This window comes from Oncorhynchus mykiss, chromosome 17, assembly GCF_057628025.1.
Source record: "Oncorhynchus mykiss isolate SJ-2025 chromosome 17, ASM5762802v1, whole genome shotgun sequence".
Lineage (NCBI taxonomy): Eukaryota > Metazoa > Chordata > Actinopteri > Salmoniformes > Salmonidae > Oncorhynchus > Oncorhynchus mykiss.
Window position 1 is genome coordinate 20,474,563 of NC_143038.1, and position 17,475 is coordinate 20,492,037.

Genomic DNA, 17,475 nt, shown 5'->3' on the forward strand with positions numbered 1-17,475 from the left:
GTGAGCTTTCCAATGACAAACATATTAGCTGTCACTCGGCAAGGTTAAAGGGAAAGATACATCGAAATCAGAATTGTAAACGAGTGCATTTTCACATAAGAAGGGCACTTTTCTATCATATCTGAGTCCATAATAGATGATCAGTGTCATTATGAATGATGATGTCCCACTGTCGTTATTCAAAACGCTAGTGAGAGGTGAGAACGACTTTCATTTCATGGGAAAGATACCATCTTTTCCATAGCTTTCACATTTGGATGAGTTGGCCAGGACACTTTAGAAATAGGTGACTCACACAGAGTACACAGAGCATACCTGTATGTTTTTTAACACATGGTGATTAGAGAGTGAGTTCTGTGGTATATTGGCAGATAAGTGGCCAAAAATTGCATTTAGGAGAAAAACAACTAGTAAAGTCACAACTAGTAAGTGATTTTAAATATTGACCTTTTAATCTCTTCGACAGAGACCCAAGCTTTTAAACATTTAAACAAACATGTACCGCTAAGCCTCCCTAGACATACACTACAGTTCAAAAGTTTTGGGTCACTTAGAAATGTCCTTGTTTTTGAAAGAAAAGCAAATGTTTTGTCCATTCAAATAACATAAACTTGATCAGAAATACAGTGTTACTACATTGTTAATGTTGTAAATTACTATTGTAGCTGGCCTTCTAGGCAGAGTTGCAAAGAAAAAGCCATATCTCAGACTGGCCAATAAAAAGAAAAGATGAAGATGGGCAAAAGAACACAGACACTGAACAGAGGAATCCTGCCTAGAAGGTCAGCATCCCGAGTCGCCTCTTCACTGTTGACGTTGGGACTGGTGTTTTGTGGGTACTATTTAATGAAGCTGCCATTTGTGGACTTGCGAGGCATCTGTTTCTTAAACTAGACACTCTAATGTACTCTTCCTCTTGCTCAGTTGTGCACCGGGGTCTCCCACACATTTCTATTCTGGTTAGAGACCGTTTGTGCTGTTCTGTGAAGGGAGCCGTACACAGCGTTGTACGAGATCTTCAGTTTCAGGTCTTTGTTTCTGGCAATTTTGAGCATGTAATCGAACCCACAAATACTGATGCTCCAGATACTCAACTAGTCTAAAATCTAGTTCTATTGATTCTTTAATGAGAACAACAGCATTCAGCTGTGCTAACAGCCTTTTAAAATGTTAAAATTGGATTAGCCACCACAAAGTGCCATTGGAACACAGGAGTCATGGTTGCTTATAATGGGCCTCTGTACGCCTATGTAGATATTCCATTAAAAAATCAGATGTTTCTAGCTACAATAGTCATTTACAACATTAAACGTCTACACTGTGTTTCTGATCAATTTGATGTTATTTGAATGGACAAAAAAATTGCTTTTCTTTCAAAAACAAGGACATTTCTAAGTGATCCCAAACTTTGAACGGTAGTGTAAGTGTCACATGTACCATAGTCCAGTTCTCCTTTCCCTCATGTTTTATCTTTATTTGCATATTAGAAGTGTCTTATTTGTTTTTCCTCACTTGTGGTTTTGCGTTACAATTGTTATGCACTATGTGCTTGACTTATTTCCCATTTCTCACTATTTGGTAACTTTATTTTGCTTTCAACTTGATAACACCTTTTGAGTGTCTGTCTTGTCAAGTGAATGAGGGAATAAGTGTGTCTACTAGCTTTCTGGTTAGGAACCAGGCTTCAGGGCAGACGTGCCTGAAGAGCATTGAGCTAACAAGCTGCCACCTGGGTAAAGGTAGAGCTTGTAAACCATGGTGAGGGAAATTGAACACCGCAACAGAGACCAGCCACAAAGAAGAAGACAGGCGTCGCTCAACTGTGCCGCCACCGTTACCTGGGGAGAGACCGAGACCTTGCTCGGGAGAGCCTAATGGTGGTCAATCTCCACTCTGTAGCTCATGCAAAAGGGGAGATTGACGCTGTAGTACGGCAGCCCCTTGCTCCAACCTCGCCAACCTGTATGTGTATTTCAGAGGGTTTTGGATAAAGCGGAAGTCAAATTTCCCTTGGACCTTGTGTACAATTGGACGAATAAAGTGATCTTAATCTAATCTACTCTGTCTGCCTCCTGTCTGTCTGTGGTTATGAGATCCTAAAGAACCTTGGGTTTTGACATAACATAAACATGCATATTATGTAAGCCACAATTGTCATCACTACCACTAGTTTGGTAAGCTAAGTTGAAAGCATAATACCTCTGTGTATACTGTAGTGTTTATGATTATATAACTCCCTATGTCAGAGACTTGGAGTCTCATGGAATTTAATGTATGTCCCCGATTGGCATATCTGTCAATTTATGTAAAAAAAACTTATTTTTTGACCAAAACCATACTCCATGTTTGTCTTAATTGCATGTATTTCTAGTTCACTCTAAATCACATGAACAACAAGACTGTCAAAGTCAACAATGTCCAAAATGGTTGCCTGTCACCACAGTAAAGTGAATCTCAAACTCAGTCTACACAGTGTATTTGGAAAAGTATTCAGACCCCTTGACATTTCCCACATTTTGTTACGTTACAGCCTTATTATAAAATTGATTAAATACAAAATGTCTCTTCAATTTACACACAATACCCCATAATGACAAAGAGAAATCACAAAAAAAGAAATACCTTATTTACACAAGTATTCAGATCCTTTGCTATGAGACTCAAGCTTGGGTGCATCCTGTTTCTATTGATAATCCTCAAGATGTTTTTACAACTTGATTGGAGTCCACCTGTGGGAAATTCAATTGATTGGACAAGATTTAAAAAAGGCACACACCTGTCAATATATGGTCTCACGGTTGACAGGGCATGTCCGAGCAAAAACCAAGCCATGAGGTCGAAGGAATTGTCCGTAGAGCTCCGAGACAGGATTGTGTTAAGACAAAGATCAGGGGAAGGATACCAAAACATTTCTGCAGCATTTAATGTCCCCAAGAACCCAGTGGCCTCCATCATTCTCAAATGGAAGAAGTTTGGAACCACCAAGACTCTTCCTAGAGCTGGCTGCCTGGCCAAACAGCAATCGGGGGAGAAGGGCTTTGGTCAGGGAGATGACCGAGAACTTGATGGTCCCTCTGTGGAGATGGGAGAACCTTCCAGAAGGTCAACCATCTCTGCACCATTACACCAATCAGGCCTTTATGGCAGAGTGGCCAGACGGAAGCCACTCCTCAGTAAAAGGTACATGACAGTCTGCTTGGAGTTTGCCAAAAGCCACCTAAAGGACTCTCAGACCAGATGAAACCAAGTCTTTGGCCTGAATGCCAATCGTCGGGTCTGGAGGAAACCTGGCAACATCCCTACAGTGATCATGCTGTGGGGATGTTTTTCAGCGGCAGGGACTGGGAGACTAGTCAGGATCGAGGGAAAGATGAACGGAGTATAGTACATAGAGATCCTTGATGAAAACCTGCTCCAGAGCACTCAGGACCTCAGACTGGGGGCGAAGGTTCACCTTCCAACAGGTCAACAACCCTAAGCACACAGCCAAGACAACGCAGGATGTCTTTGAATGGCCCAGACAGAGCCCGATCAAACATCGCTGGAGAGACCTGAAAATAGCTGTGCAGTGACGCTCCCATACCAACCTGACAGAGCTTCAGAGGATCTGCAGAAAATAATGTGAGAAACTCCCCATTTACAGTTGTGCAAAGCTTGTAACGTCAGATCCAAGAAGACTCAAAGGCTGTAATCGCTGTCAAAGGTGTTTCAACATAGTACTGAGTTAATAAGGGTCTGAATGCTTATGTACAGTTGAAGTTGGAAGTTTTCATACACTTAGAGTTATAAAAAAAACATTTTAACCACTCCACAAATTTCTTGTTAACAAACTACAGTTTTGGCAAGTCCGTTAGTGCATGACACAAGTAATTTTTCCAACAATTGTTTACAGACAGATTTTTTCACTTATAATTCACTGTATCAAAATTCCAGTGGGTCAGAAGTTTACATACACTAAGTTGACTGTGCCTTTAAACAGCTTGGAAAATTCCAGAAAATTATGTCACGGCTTTAGAAGCTTCTGATCAACTAATTGACATAATTTGAGTCAATTGGAGGTGTACCTGTGGATGTATTTCAAGGCCTACCTTCAAACTCAGTGCCTCTCAGTGCCTCCAAGACCTCAGAAAAAAATTGTAGACCTCCACAAGTATGGTTCATCCTTGGGTGCAATTTCCAAATGCCTGAAGGTCCCACGTTCATCTGTACAAACACCATGGGACCACGAAGACGTCATAACGCTCGGGAAGGAGACGCGTTCTGTCTCCTAGAGATTAACGTACTTTGGTGCGAAAAGTGCAAATCAATCCCAGAACAACAACAAAGGACCTTGTGATGACGCTGGAGGAAACAGGTATAAAAGTATCTATATCCACAGTAAAACGAGTCCTATATTTCCAAAACCACCACAAAAAAAGCCAGACTACCGTTAGCAACTGCACATGAAGACAAAGATTGTACTTTTTGGAGAAATGTCCTCTGGTTTGATGAAACAAAAATATAACTGTTTGGCCATAATGACCATCGTTATGTTTGAAGGAAAAAGGGGGAGGCTTGCAAGCTAAAGAACAGGAGAGATTGGTGCACTTCACAAAATAGATGGCATCATGATTTTGGAAAGTGATGAGGATAGTAGAGCTGGGTCCCAAATGGACAATGACCCCAAGCATACTTCCAAAGTTGTGGCCAAATGGATTAAGGACAACAAAGTCCAGGTATTGGAGTGGCCATCACAAAGCCCGGACCTCAATCCTATAGAATATTTGTGGGCAGAACTGAATAAGTGTGTGGGAACAAGAAGGCCTACAAACCTGACTCAGTTACACCAGCTCTGTCAGGAGGAATGTGCCAAAATAACAAAAAGTAAACTTGTCTAAATACTTTACCGAATGCACTGTATACGATGGCTTGAAACAATTGACATGCAGTCTGCATAGAACCCTTGTTCCAGATAACTCTGTAGGATCAGCAAGCCTTCTGAGGGTGGTTAGTCATGTTTACTTGTGTAAGAGCACCTCTGCTGTGTATGAGAGCAACCGCAGACGGGAGATATCTAACTTTGGGCATTTGACAGTGATTAATGTACTGCCAGGACAAGCTTATTCACCAGTTCTTGGGAGAGATTGCTGTACTGTAGGTGTTTGCTCCATAATCTACAGAATTCCCAATGTTAGGCTACTCTAAATTCTTCACAATGTCGGCCCATATTTATAAAGCATTTCAGAATAGGAGTGCTGATTTAGGATCAGTTTAGCCTTTTAGATTATAATGAATGGACAGGGGGGACCTGATCTTGGATCAGCATAACCAGAGACAATTTTGAATACAGGCCCTGATGACTCAAATGTTTAGGGAGTGATATGGTATCACATTATACTGCATTTTAATTGAACGCAAGGTTTTCACACGATTGTGTGGTGTTACAAGGCTGAAAAAAATGAAACAGGATGAACAAAAAACATCCTTAAGATCTCTATAAATTGTCTCAAAAAATTCTCCCTGTGGTGATTTGAGACGTGACTTGAAAATAACCACTGATACTGTACATGTGCAGTTAAAGGTCAATGCTGAATGCATTGTTATTATCTACTGTCTGTGTCACGCCCTGACCGAAGAGATCCTTTTATTCTCTATGTTTGTTTGGTCAGGGTGTGACTCGGGTGGGAAAGTCTATGCTTTCTGGTTCTTTTTTTTTGGCCGGGTATGATTCTCAATCAGGGACAGCTGTCTATCATTGTCTCTGATTGGGAATCATACTTAGGCAGCCTTTTTTCCTTTTCTAATTTGTGGGTTGTTGTCTTCGTTTAATGCATGTATAGCCTTACGGAGCGGAGCTTCTCGTTCGTTTTTGTTGTTTTGTTGGCGACATTTAAAAATAAAGAGAAAATGTACGCTCACCACGCTGCACCTTGGTCCGGTCATTTTCAAGACGACGTTCGTGACAGTCTGTACATTCTATAAACAAAACTTTGTCTCTAAAGAAATCCAATTGATAATAAAAACGATTATACTTAATATTATAATATATACTTTGAAAACAGTTGCTTGTTAATATCTTTAGTGTTAGTCCATGTATATAGTCTATAGAGTTAACACTGCAATACAGCTTTTAGATCCAAAATTGTACATTTATGATGTCCATATCAGGACAGCCTCAATCTCAGCAGGACTAAAGAAAACATATATAATTTTAGATTCAGTCTGTAAGATAATGTATTGGCATAGTTCCCCTGCAAGCCCTTAATTTAACCCATATTTTTCCACTCCATCCGTTCTTTTACCAGACAGTGAGGGGAACCGTATCTGCCACTTAATTGTACTTCCTTTGCAAGTGGGCACTGGAAATGAAAATTAAATCAAGACTAATGAGCAATGGACAATAAAAGAGGAAGATAAATGGTTTGATGGCAGTGAGACAGGCAAGGTTGAGAGAGTCAAATAACTTTCTCCCTTCATAATTTCTCCATTCAAGTGGGCGCTGAAGCAATCAAATTCTGATTTTGTTGAAAATGCTTTCAGGGTAATGCAGGTCTTTGTCCCTGTAGGATGTCATTGCTTTATAATTTTTCAGGAGGGAAATTGGATATCTTATGAATACATTATAATGTGACTTGGATCAGGCTATAAAACACAAAGGTTGAAATTTCACATGTAGTAGGTGATACATGGGAGAATAGGTACATTTTTCAAAGTAAATGTACAAAGTAATTTAATTCAGCTGAAATACTAGTTGACATCGTATAGCACTGTGAGAGGACATGTGTGTGTGTGTTTAGTTTTCAGCAAGTCATTCCTATTCTCTTCAAATGAAATGTTTTCTGATGCATTTACAAGACCTTTTAAACAAGCAATACTATCACATCATGATCCATAAACACATGGCATTGCATAAGGAAGCTGTAACGATGCCAAAGTAACAGGGGATATTACAAGTGTGGTAACTTACAGCTTTTGTTTTGAAGTGTTGAAGAAGAAGGCAGATGTGTTTGTTTACCCCTCCAAATAAAGTAGCTGATAGTGTTGAGGCTTCTGTACAGGTTGTCCAAACTCAACATTTCACTAATCAAATTGTGCAATGTAAATGTAGCCAGGAGTACAAGGTGGTATAACATAATGTGACAATACTTCTGCATGTTGTGATGAGAAGATTAGATATAAATCTAATAAAGCAAGTGGAATGTTGTCCCACTCCTCTTCAATGGCCATAACCCCACCACCACCATGGGGCACTCTGTTCACAACATTGACATCAGCAAACCGCTTGTCTACACAACGCCATATACATGTGGTCTGCAGTTGTGAGTCTGGTTGGATGTACTGCCAAATTCTCTAAAACGACGTTGGAGTGTAACGATAATGCCGTTTAATCTGCTTCTTGATATGCCATACCTGTCAGGTGGATGGATTATCTTGGCAAAGGAAAAATGCTCACTATCAGTAAAGTAAACCAATTTGTGCAGACAATTTGATAGAAATAAGCTTTTTGTGCAAATGAAAAATGTCTGGTATCTTTTATTTCAGCTCATGAAACATGGGTCCAACAGTTTACATTTCTATTTTTTGTTCTGTGTAATTGACCAACATCAGTTCAATTATTGAATTCCATTTCATTCCTTTTTGTCTGTTTTTTTCACATTGTGCAGTTTCTCTAGAGATAAATCAGATCAAGCCCGAACTGTGCAATGTGGCAGTGAGTTGTAGTTTCCAACAGGACAAAATTCTACATAGTTCATCACAGAAAATGTGGTAATTAGCTACAATGATGATAATCCATTGTGCACCTACTTGTCTGGTCTGTGTGTTTATTTTATGCCTGCTACGTTAAATTAGTGTGGGCAGACATGGAGAGAGAAAGAAGAGAGATGAATGCTCTATCGACAGGGATAGAGAGCAGTTTCTTCGAGATATCTCAACCTGTCACATGCGCTGAATACAACAGGTATTACAGTGAAAATGCTTACTTACGAGCCCCTAACCAACAACGCAGTTTAAAAAAGATACAAAATAGGAATAAGAAATAAAGGTAACAAGTAATTAAAGAGTAGCAGTAAAATAACAATAGCGAATCTATATACAGGGGGGTACCGATACGTCGAGATAATATGTACATGTAAGTAGAGTTATTAAAGTGACTATGCATAGATGATAACAACAGAGAGTAGCAGTGGTATAAACGGGGAGGGGGAGGGGTGGGGTCAATGCAAATAATCTGGGTATTGATGTGTTTTTTTCCACCTTTATTTAGCCAGGTAGGCCACTTGAGAACAAGTTGGTATTCAGAAGTCAAAAAAGTATGCATTATTTACTTTGAAGAGCTACTAAAATAGTGAGATGACTTGGAATTAAATAATAAAGTCATCAAATAAAAACAAATGTTATATATACAACAAATGAAATATTTTTACTTTTATAAATGTATTTTATTTAACGAGGCAAGTCAGTTAAGAACAAATTCTTATTTACAATGATGGCCTACCCCAGACAACGCTGGGCCAATTGTGAGCCTCCCTATGGGACTCCCAATCATGGCCGGATGTGATACAGCCTAATAAAGTAAAGTAATGTGAATAAATGATAGTTAATAAGTGATAAGCTGTATGGGCAGTCACTACCATCATGGGACTTTTATTAATTGTTTTATTCTTAATTGTAACTACATTCAACCCACATGATGCATAATACATTTAATGTTTAAAAAAAGTTAGCGTACATTTTTGAAAACGGTGATTATTTTTTATTAATAATCTAACCAAAACCGGATCGACCTCGAAAAGCACTAATAGCTCAGCAATAGCATGTGATATTGAATGTTATGGTCCATACGATTGAAAGAAAAACAGCCATTACTTACCAAATGCCTCTAACCCATGTACAGCACAGAACCATGTATACGGCATAGCACAGTTTAAAGGGGACATCTGCAGAAACAACAGTACAACAACAAAAGTGGTCAACAGGTACTGTATATATCATTAATTTGAATGGACTAATTGCCCCTTTAAGCTCTTTGAAAAGACTGCTGTTCTAAAGCATTAGGGAACTTCTCACCCAGAATCGGGGGCACTGAGAGAGGGAAAACTTGTATCAGTACAAAGCCAAGGCATGGTAACAGGATAACAGCTCTGGGCACGCCTGCTGCTTCTCAGAGAATATAATAGAGAAAAACAAGGCACTTTCTGATTACTCCACCTAAATTATATTTTTGGCTATCCTTAGCATGTCAGTAAAATGTAATTGGATGAAGTGACTGAGAATTAATGTACTTCGCACAAAGCAATCTGCAGGCTCACAGATACCTACCGTAAGGATTAATGCTATTATTACAGTACAGCCTTCTTCGTTCCACCCGGCAATATTGACAAGATATATTTCCAATCGCCAAACCTTCATTTTTATTAAGAGGCTGGATAATTATGTTTCTGAGCGGGGCAACCGTGCTAAGGCTCTTGCTTCACTGAAGAATCCCAGCAAAGTAGCATCCTCGACAACACTAAACTGTGGGAATTTGGGAATCTTTCCTTACCCACTGTTAGTATCATTGGTTTCAATCAATAATACACTATTAGGTATCACCTAAATGCATATTGGACATTCTATTAACTGAACAAGCCAACATTAACTTTTGTACAGACCACCCGAGTGAATGTTGCTTGATTCCAGAGCTGCAACTGTCCAAGCAGTGGAGCTCACACATTTAGCCTGTTTACATTTCCAATTTTGCAGTGGTTTATATGCTACTGTTCTAAGATTAAACTACCTAAAGACAATGTCAGCTGCAGCACATGTTTGCAGCAGCTGTAAAGGCAGAGCCAGTGTTTTCCCATTGGGCCATCAAATATACCATAAATTAAATTAAAACTTTATTTTGTGCACTATGTACGGTTGAGTCCGGTTGTGAGCCATAGATGCTAGATGGTAAGCTAATGACACATATATCCCTATTTCTCCATAGAACTCTGTCTCGCACATTAGAATGAAGACAATGGTGCTCCATAGCTAAAGCAGAAGGTAAAAATTACCATTTAAATACAGTGGGAAACCAGTCTTAATTGCTATTGCCGATTACCCTAAACCGGGAAAGATAAGACAGATCACTGGGCCGATTGAGTCCAAAAGGTATAATGACAGGTAGTGTTGACTCAGATCAGGAAGTCTCTCCGCTTTCAAATGATCAGGTCCATCAAGAAAGGAAAGCAATTTCCAGGCTCTCATTTCATAAGCCATGCATATCAATGCTCCATTAATCAAATGATAAAGTCCCAAACCGACCCCAAAGCCCCTCCACCTTCCCAGCTCATTTTAATGGGACTATCTTAGAGGTTCTACTTTCCATTGGAGTAACCTGATAAAGCTGATAGACGGACAGAGCTCTGCACAAATAGCATGCAGTCAAAATACAAACATTTGACTTTTGTGGGGAAAATGAACTCGCTACAGTAATATGAACAGTGTGTGTGTGTTTTGGATGGAACTCTTTGGATATATTTAGACTAATATGGACCGCCCTAATATGCATACAGGTTTGTTTAATGATGAAAACACTCATTGATTATTCGTTGTTACTGTACCTGCAATTCACAACTAACAGCGCGAGTCAACAATTACTTTTGAAACTGAATTGATTGAACGGGGCACGATGAAGATCGACAGAATGCAAATTGCTCAACAGTTTTCCATCTTCAAAATTATAGAGGGAGAAAAATGCTATGATGGGGGGGGGGGGGGGGAATCCTGAAATTGTGTCCTTCTCATCTATTACACGGCTGAGAAGTATGACTGGTGACTAGTGCATGGTGTGATTAATTGCTACTTTGTTAAAGTAATTAAGTCAGAGGCTGTATCTCAAATGGCACCCTATTCCCTATGTAGTGAACTACTTTTGACCATTGCCCATAGGCGTCTGGTCAAAAGTATTGCACTACATACAGTAGGGAATAGGATGCCATGTGGGACGCAGGCAAAGCGTTGAAGAGTTGTTTTTGCAATGGAGAGAATCTGTGCTGTCTTAAATTACACTAACCCATGGAGAAAGACCTAAAATGCATTACTAATTAAAATGGATGGTGTAAGCATGAGTGCTTTTACACTATAATGAAAGGAGAATGCATCATCAAAGACTACTCAGGGGTGAGTAGGCAGTATTTTTGGATGAACAGTGTCTTTACAATCAAAGATGTGACAATTGTGCTGCGAGCAAAAGACGTTGACCAGGTCATGGACCTACTGGTACGCTACATGACCAAAAGTATGTGGACACCTGCTTGTCTCATTCCAGAATCATAGGCATTGGTCCCCCATTGCTGCTATAAAAGCATCCACTCCTCTAGGAAGATTTTCCACTAGATGTTGGAACATTGCTGCAGAGACTTGCTTCCATTCAACCACAAGAACATTAGTGAAGTCGGGCACTGATGTTGGTCGATTAGTCCTGGCTCGCAGTCGGCATTCATCCCAAAGGTTTTCAATGCGGTTGAAGTTAGGGCTTCAAGTTCTTCCACACTGATCTCTGTATGGACCTCTCTTTATGCACAGAAGCTTAGTAATGCTGAAACAGGAAGGGCCTTCCCCAAACTGTTGCCAAAAGGTTGGGAGCTCAGAATTGTCCAGAATGTCATTGTGTGCTGTAATGTTAATATTTCCCTTCACTGGACCATCCTAAGACAGTGCCACATTGAAAGTCACTGAGCTCTTCAGTAAGGCTATTCTACTGCCAATTTTATTTATTTTATTTTACTAGGCAAGTCAGTTAAAGAACAAATTCTTATTTTCAATCACGGCCTAGGAACAGTGGGTTAAATTCCTTGTTCAGGGGCAGAACGACAGATTTGTACCTTGCCAGCTCGGGGATTCGATCTTTCAACGTTTTGGTTACTAGTCCAATGCTCTAACTACTAGGCTACGCTGCCGCCTCAATGTTTCTCTCTGGAGATTGCATGGCTGTGTGCTCGATTTTATACAGCTGTCAGCAACCGGGATGGCTAAAATAGCCATATCCACTCATTTGAAGGCGTGTCCATATACTTCAGTTTATATAGTGTTGTTAAAACCCACAGTGCCACGTGGTCTATTGTGACAGATAATTCATTAAACGAGGTTCCAAAATGTGTAATAATGAGCCATTGACTCAATCGCATATCAACGGCTAAGGGCTCAAAGTTCACGGCCACATTCGTTATAACAAGATGATATTTTGTCAAAGCATGTACATTGTCAAAGCATGTGGGGGCGGCAGGTAGCCTAGTGGTTAGAGAGTTGGGCCAGTAACCGAAAGGTTGCTAGATTGAATCCCTGAGCTGACAGGTAGATATTAACCCACTGTTCCTAGGTTTTCATTGTAAATAATATTTTTTTTCTTAACTGACTTGCCTAGTAAAAAAAATTAATTACATTCTTCTGAAGATCAAACATCTCTTAACCAAACTGGCCAGACATTTTATCAGAATGACCTCTCTTGTCCCTTAATCTCCTTCAAACCACAAAGTGCAGATAAATAATTGACCCAGCGAATTAAGGAATAGAGTAGTGAACAGCAGCTCGCCAAATTGTACCAATTTCACCTTTCTACTTTTATTAACGGCAATCTCTACACAGGGCACGTAATTAGAGTATACAAACACCTGGCAGGCCCCTCAATCAGGAGAAGGCAACCAAACTAATGAGGCTTTGCTTGCCCCCGAATCAACTCCTGTGAGCAGAGCACATTCCCCATTCACATAACAACATTCCATTTCACTCTACAAATTACTTATTATGTCAGTGTGCGTGCAAAGTACAAAAGACATGCCTACCACCTGCTATCTTTTCACTTAACCAGAGTGGATATACATCGACGTACATGAGCCATAGTGTATGTTTAGCTGCTCTTTCAAGGAGAACTAATGCATCAGTCTTGGGCTTGCTATCGAGGCAATAGTTGAGCTAACGAGCCTGATTTCCAATGCGTTTCCACCTCGTTAAATATCTGCATAGTAAGACCGTGTAATCCAGTAAAGAGCCAAGTGCACAACTGACATGGAACCCATTATACACGAACAATTAAGAAAATAAATACAGTAAGCTACCCTGGCGGAGGTATTTGTTTATGGATACATTGTATGAGCAAACATTTTGAATGAAGAATTCCATAGATTTAATTATATTATTTTATTGATTTGCTTAAGAGTGAGAAATAATAGAAGAATGTGTCATATAAGCAACATGCACACTGCCTAGTTGATTACTGTAAATGATTGGTCCTGTACGTCTTTAGAAAAATCACAGTCAAAGCAGGGGTTGGGAACTGCAATTATTTTCCTGAACACAACCATTCTTTTTTTTTGTTCTGTTCCGACGGGCAAAATAAAGTTCTGAACTGGTTCGAACATAAAAAGTAACGGATTATATCGTTCCGTTCCTTTTAAAACTCTGAAATAGCTAAATTGTTTATATTTAGCTCAACATTAAATTACTTCACCAATGGATAGAGCAGCTTGCTATGGAGCTGGCAAGCTACAGTACCTTCAGACATTTTGTTGTTACAGCCTGAATTCTAAATGGATGAAATATTTTTTTTTCTTACCTATCTACACACAATACCCCATAATTACAAAGTGGAAAACATGTTTTTAGAAATTGCTGCAAATTTATTGAAAATGAAATACAGAAACATCACATTTACATAAGTATCCACACCCATGAGTATATACATGTTAGAGACTGCCAAAGGAGATTCTAAGAGCTTTGCACACCAGGATTGTACAACATTTGCACATTCTTCTGTTTAAAGTTCTTCAAGTTCTGTCAAGTTGGTTGTTGATCATTGCTAGACAGCCATTTTGATATCTTGCCTCAGATTTTCAAGCCAATGTAAGTCAAAACTGTAACTAGGCGACTCTGGCACATTCAATATAGTCTTGGAAAGCAAAGGTGAATTTGTATCCCAAGGTATGTTGGAAAGAAGACAACCAGATTTATCTCTAGGATTTTACCTGTGCTTAGCTCTATTCCGCTTATTTTTATCCAAAACAAATCCCTAATCCATGCCAATGACAAGCATAACATGATGTAGTCACCATCATGCTTGAAAATATGAAGAGTGGTACTCAGTGATGTGTTGTGTTGGATTTTCCCCAAACATAATGCTTTGTATTCAGGACATTTAATTTCTTTGCCACATTTTTTGCAGTTTTACTTTAGTCTTATTGCAAACAGGATGGATGTTTTGGAATATTGTCACTAAGTTAGGAAGGACACCTGAATCTTTGTAGTGACTGGCTGTATTGATCCACCTTCCAATGTGTAATTAGTTACTTCAACCATGCTCAAAGGGATATTCAATGTCTGTTTTTTTTGTCTACTAATAGATGCCTTTCAAAAAAGGGCATTGGAAAACCTCCCTGGTCTTTGTGGTTGAATTTGTGTTTGAAATTCACTGCTCGACTAAGGGACCTTACAGATAATTGTATGTGTGGGGTACAGAGATGAGGTAGTCATTACAAAATTATGTTGAACATTGTTATCGCACACAGAGTCCATGCAACTTATTATGTTACTTGTTAAGCAAATGTATACTCCTGAACTTATTTAGGCTTGCCATAACAAATGGGTTGAATACTTATTGACTCAAGACATTTCAGCTTTTTATTTTTAATTCATTTTTAATTCCACTTTGACATTATTGGGTATTGTGTGTAGGTCAGTAACACATAATGTCAATTTGATACATTTTTCATTCAGGTTGTAACAACAAAATGTAGAAAAAGTCAACGGGTGTGAATACTTTCTGAAGGCACTGTATGTACAGTACATGCATTGGGCAGATCATTTTAATGTGACTGAAGTTTTGCTGGTGAGGAGAGCACTGGGCATGAAGCACTTGTCATCTTGTTATCATGACATGCATTATCAGAATTAGGCCCACAGAATGGAAGGAACTTTGAATGTCTTTGAACTTGGCTTAAGTAATGTTGGACCAGAGCTAGCCCTTGATCACGATCTCAGTTCCATTACATTACATATACTGTAATGCCGCCTAGTTTTTAGGAGCTAGACCAGAGCTAGCTAACAAGCTTGTGCTTGCAAAGCGGCACCAGAATTGTAGTTAATAAATCCAATATGAAACATGATAACTATAGTATCCTTAACTAGCATTGAAAAAGTTAATCCATTGTTCTCTAATTTAAAAAATATCTCTCCTAATTTCTGAATCACACCTGTAACGTTAGTAGTTAATGCATGCTTTGGAGGGAGGGGGAGGGGCAGGTAGCCTACACACATATTTGGCAAAGATTTTCAGCTGGCAGACAGTGGAATAAGTTTCTGAGTGACAGTGAGGGCTTTGCACAGGCGTTTTATTGCACTTTTTGTGGGACTGGGAAAAAATGCCCAGAACGTAAAAGGACGTTATTAACCTGTTTCCATGTTTTTAAAATAACGGTTCTGTTCCAGAACAGTATAGATTAATTTGTTCTCACTTCTGGTTCTATTCTTCGAATAGAAATGTGGTATTTTCCAGTGTTCGGTTCTGTTCCCTGAACCGGTTCCAACTCCTGCTTCAAAGACTGCATGAAGCGTGTCAAGACATGACAACCCTATTCAACGATCAACTGGAAGACATCTGGTGCATGGGACTTTGAGAACCAGTGCAGCAATCCCCAGGTATTACTCAGGAGAAAGAACAAGACAGTACACAAACCTTGTTATCTTCCCTATGTCACGTCCTGACCTTAGTTCCTTTTTTATGTCTCTGTTTTAGGTTGGTCAGGGCGGGCATTCTATGTTTTGTAGTTCTATGTGTTTGGCCTGGTATAGTTCCCAATTAGAGGCAGCTGTCAATCGTTGTCTCTGATTGAGAACCATACTTTGGTAGCCTGTTTTCCCACTTTTGGTTGTGGGTGGTTATTTTCCGTTTCAGTGTTTTCACCATACGGGACTGTTTCGTTTTTTTTTTATTCTCTTGTTCTTTTGTATTCTGTATTCATTCTTGATTAAAAGGTATTATGGATACGTACCACGCTGCATTTTGGTCTACTCCTTCTTCCAGCAACAACAGCCGTTACACCCTAGCCTCAAGGTATTGATTTAATTGACCTCTGGGTTCTCCCACTGCTTATACAGCGCTGATGGAGCTTTCGTTTTAAGTGATGTAAAAATGGTTTAATAGGGAAACTTAATGAAGATGCCCAATTGGGGTTTTCAAGCTAACATCGCTAATTAAACAACCAGGGTCAGGGATTCCATTGAGACCCGACAATAAGAGCCAATAAAAATGACAAGCTGCGAGGGGGAAAATAACAGGAATTACAGTACTCCTTTTCACTTTCATTACTTCAGTACATTTTATACAAGTTACTAAATGGTTTTGAATACAACCCACCCACTCATCAATCAAGTTAAGTCAAATATTTAGAATCTTTAAGAAAGTGTAGGCCCATCCAGGATAGGAAAGAAAATATATTTATGCTGGTAATTGGAGTTTCATATTGAATTTAGTTAAATAGTGGGAGGGAGAGATTATAGGTTTAGCGAAGTTCCAAACCTTTCCAAAAGCAGAGAGATTATGGGACAAAAAATCCCCATGTTACTTATTTTATATCCTTGTGTTATTAAGCTGCACCAAATATCACTGACATGAGCAGGTTTGTGAAAGTATGTGGACACCTGCTTGTCGAAGATCTCATTCCAAAATTAATAAGGAGTTGGTCCCCCCCTTTGCTGCTAAAACAGCCTCCGCTCTTCTGAGAAGGTTTTTCACTAGATGTTGGAACATTGCTGTGGAGACTTGCTTCCACTTAGCCACAAGAGCATTAGTGTTGGGCGATTAGGCTTGGCTCGCAGTCGCCGTTTCAATTCGTCCCAAAGGTGTTCGATGGGGTTGAGGGGCTCTGTGCAGGCAAGTCAAGTTCTTACACACATCTCGACAAACCATTTCTGTATGGACCTCACTTTCTGCGTGGGGGAATTGTCATGCTGAAACAGGAACGGGCCTTCCCCAGACTGGGTTCCCGAGTGGCGCAGTGGTCTAAAACTGCATCTCAGTGCACGAGGCGTCACTGCAGTACCTGGTTCGAATCCAGGCTACATCACATCCGGCCATGATTAGGAATAAGAATTTGTTCTTAAATTAATAAAAAGCTGATGCCAAAGTTGGAAGCACAGAATTGTCTAGAATGTTGCTGTAGCATTAAGGTTTCTCGTCACTATGGGCCCTAGCCCAAACCATGAAAAACAGCCCCAGATCATCACCACTTCACAGCTAAGCCGTTGTTGCTCCTAGACGTTTCCACTTTATAATAACAACACTTACAGTTTACCGGGGCAGCTCCAGCAGTGCAGAAATTTGACTAACTGACTTGTTGGAAAGGTGGCATCCTATGACAGTGCCACGTTGAAAGTCACTGAGCTCTTCAGTAAGGCCATTCTACTGCCAATGTTTCTCTAAGGAGATTGGATGGTTGTGTGCTCCATTTTATACACCCGTCAGCAACGGTGTGGGTG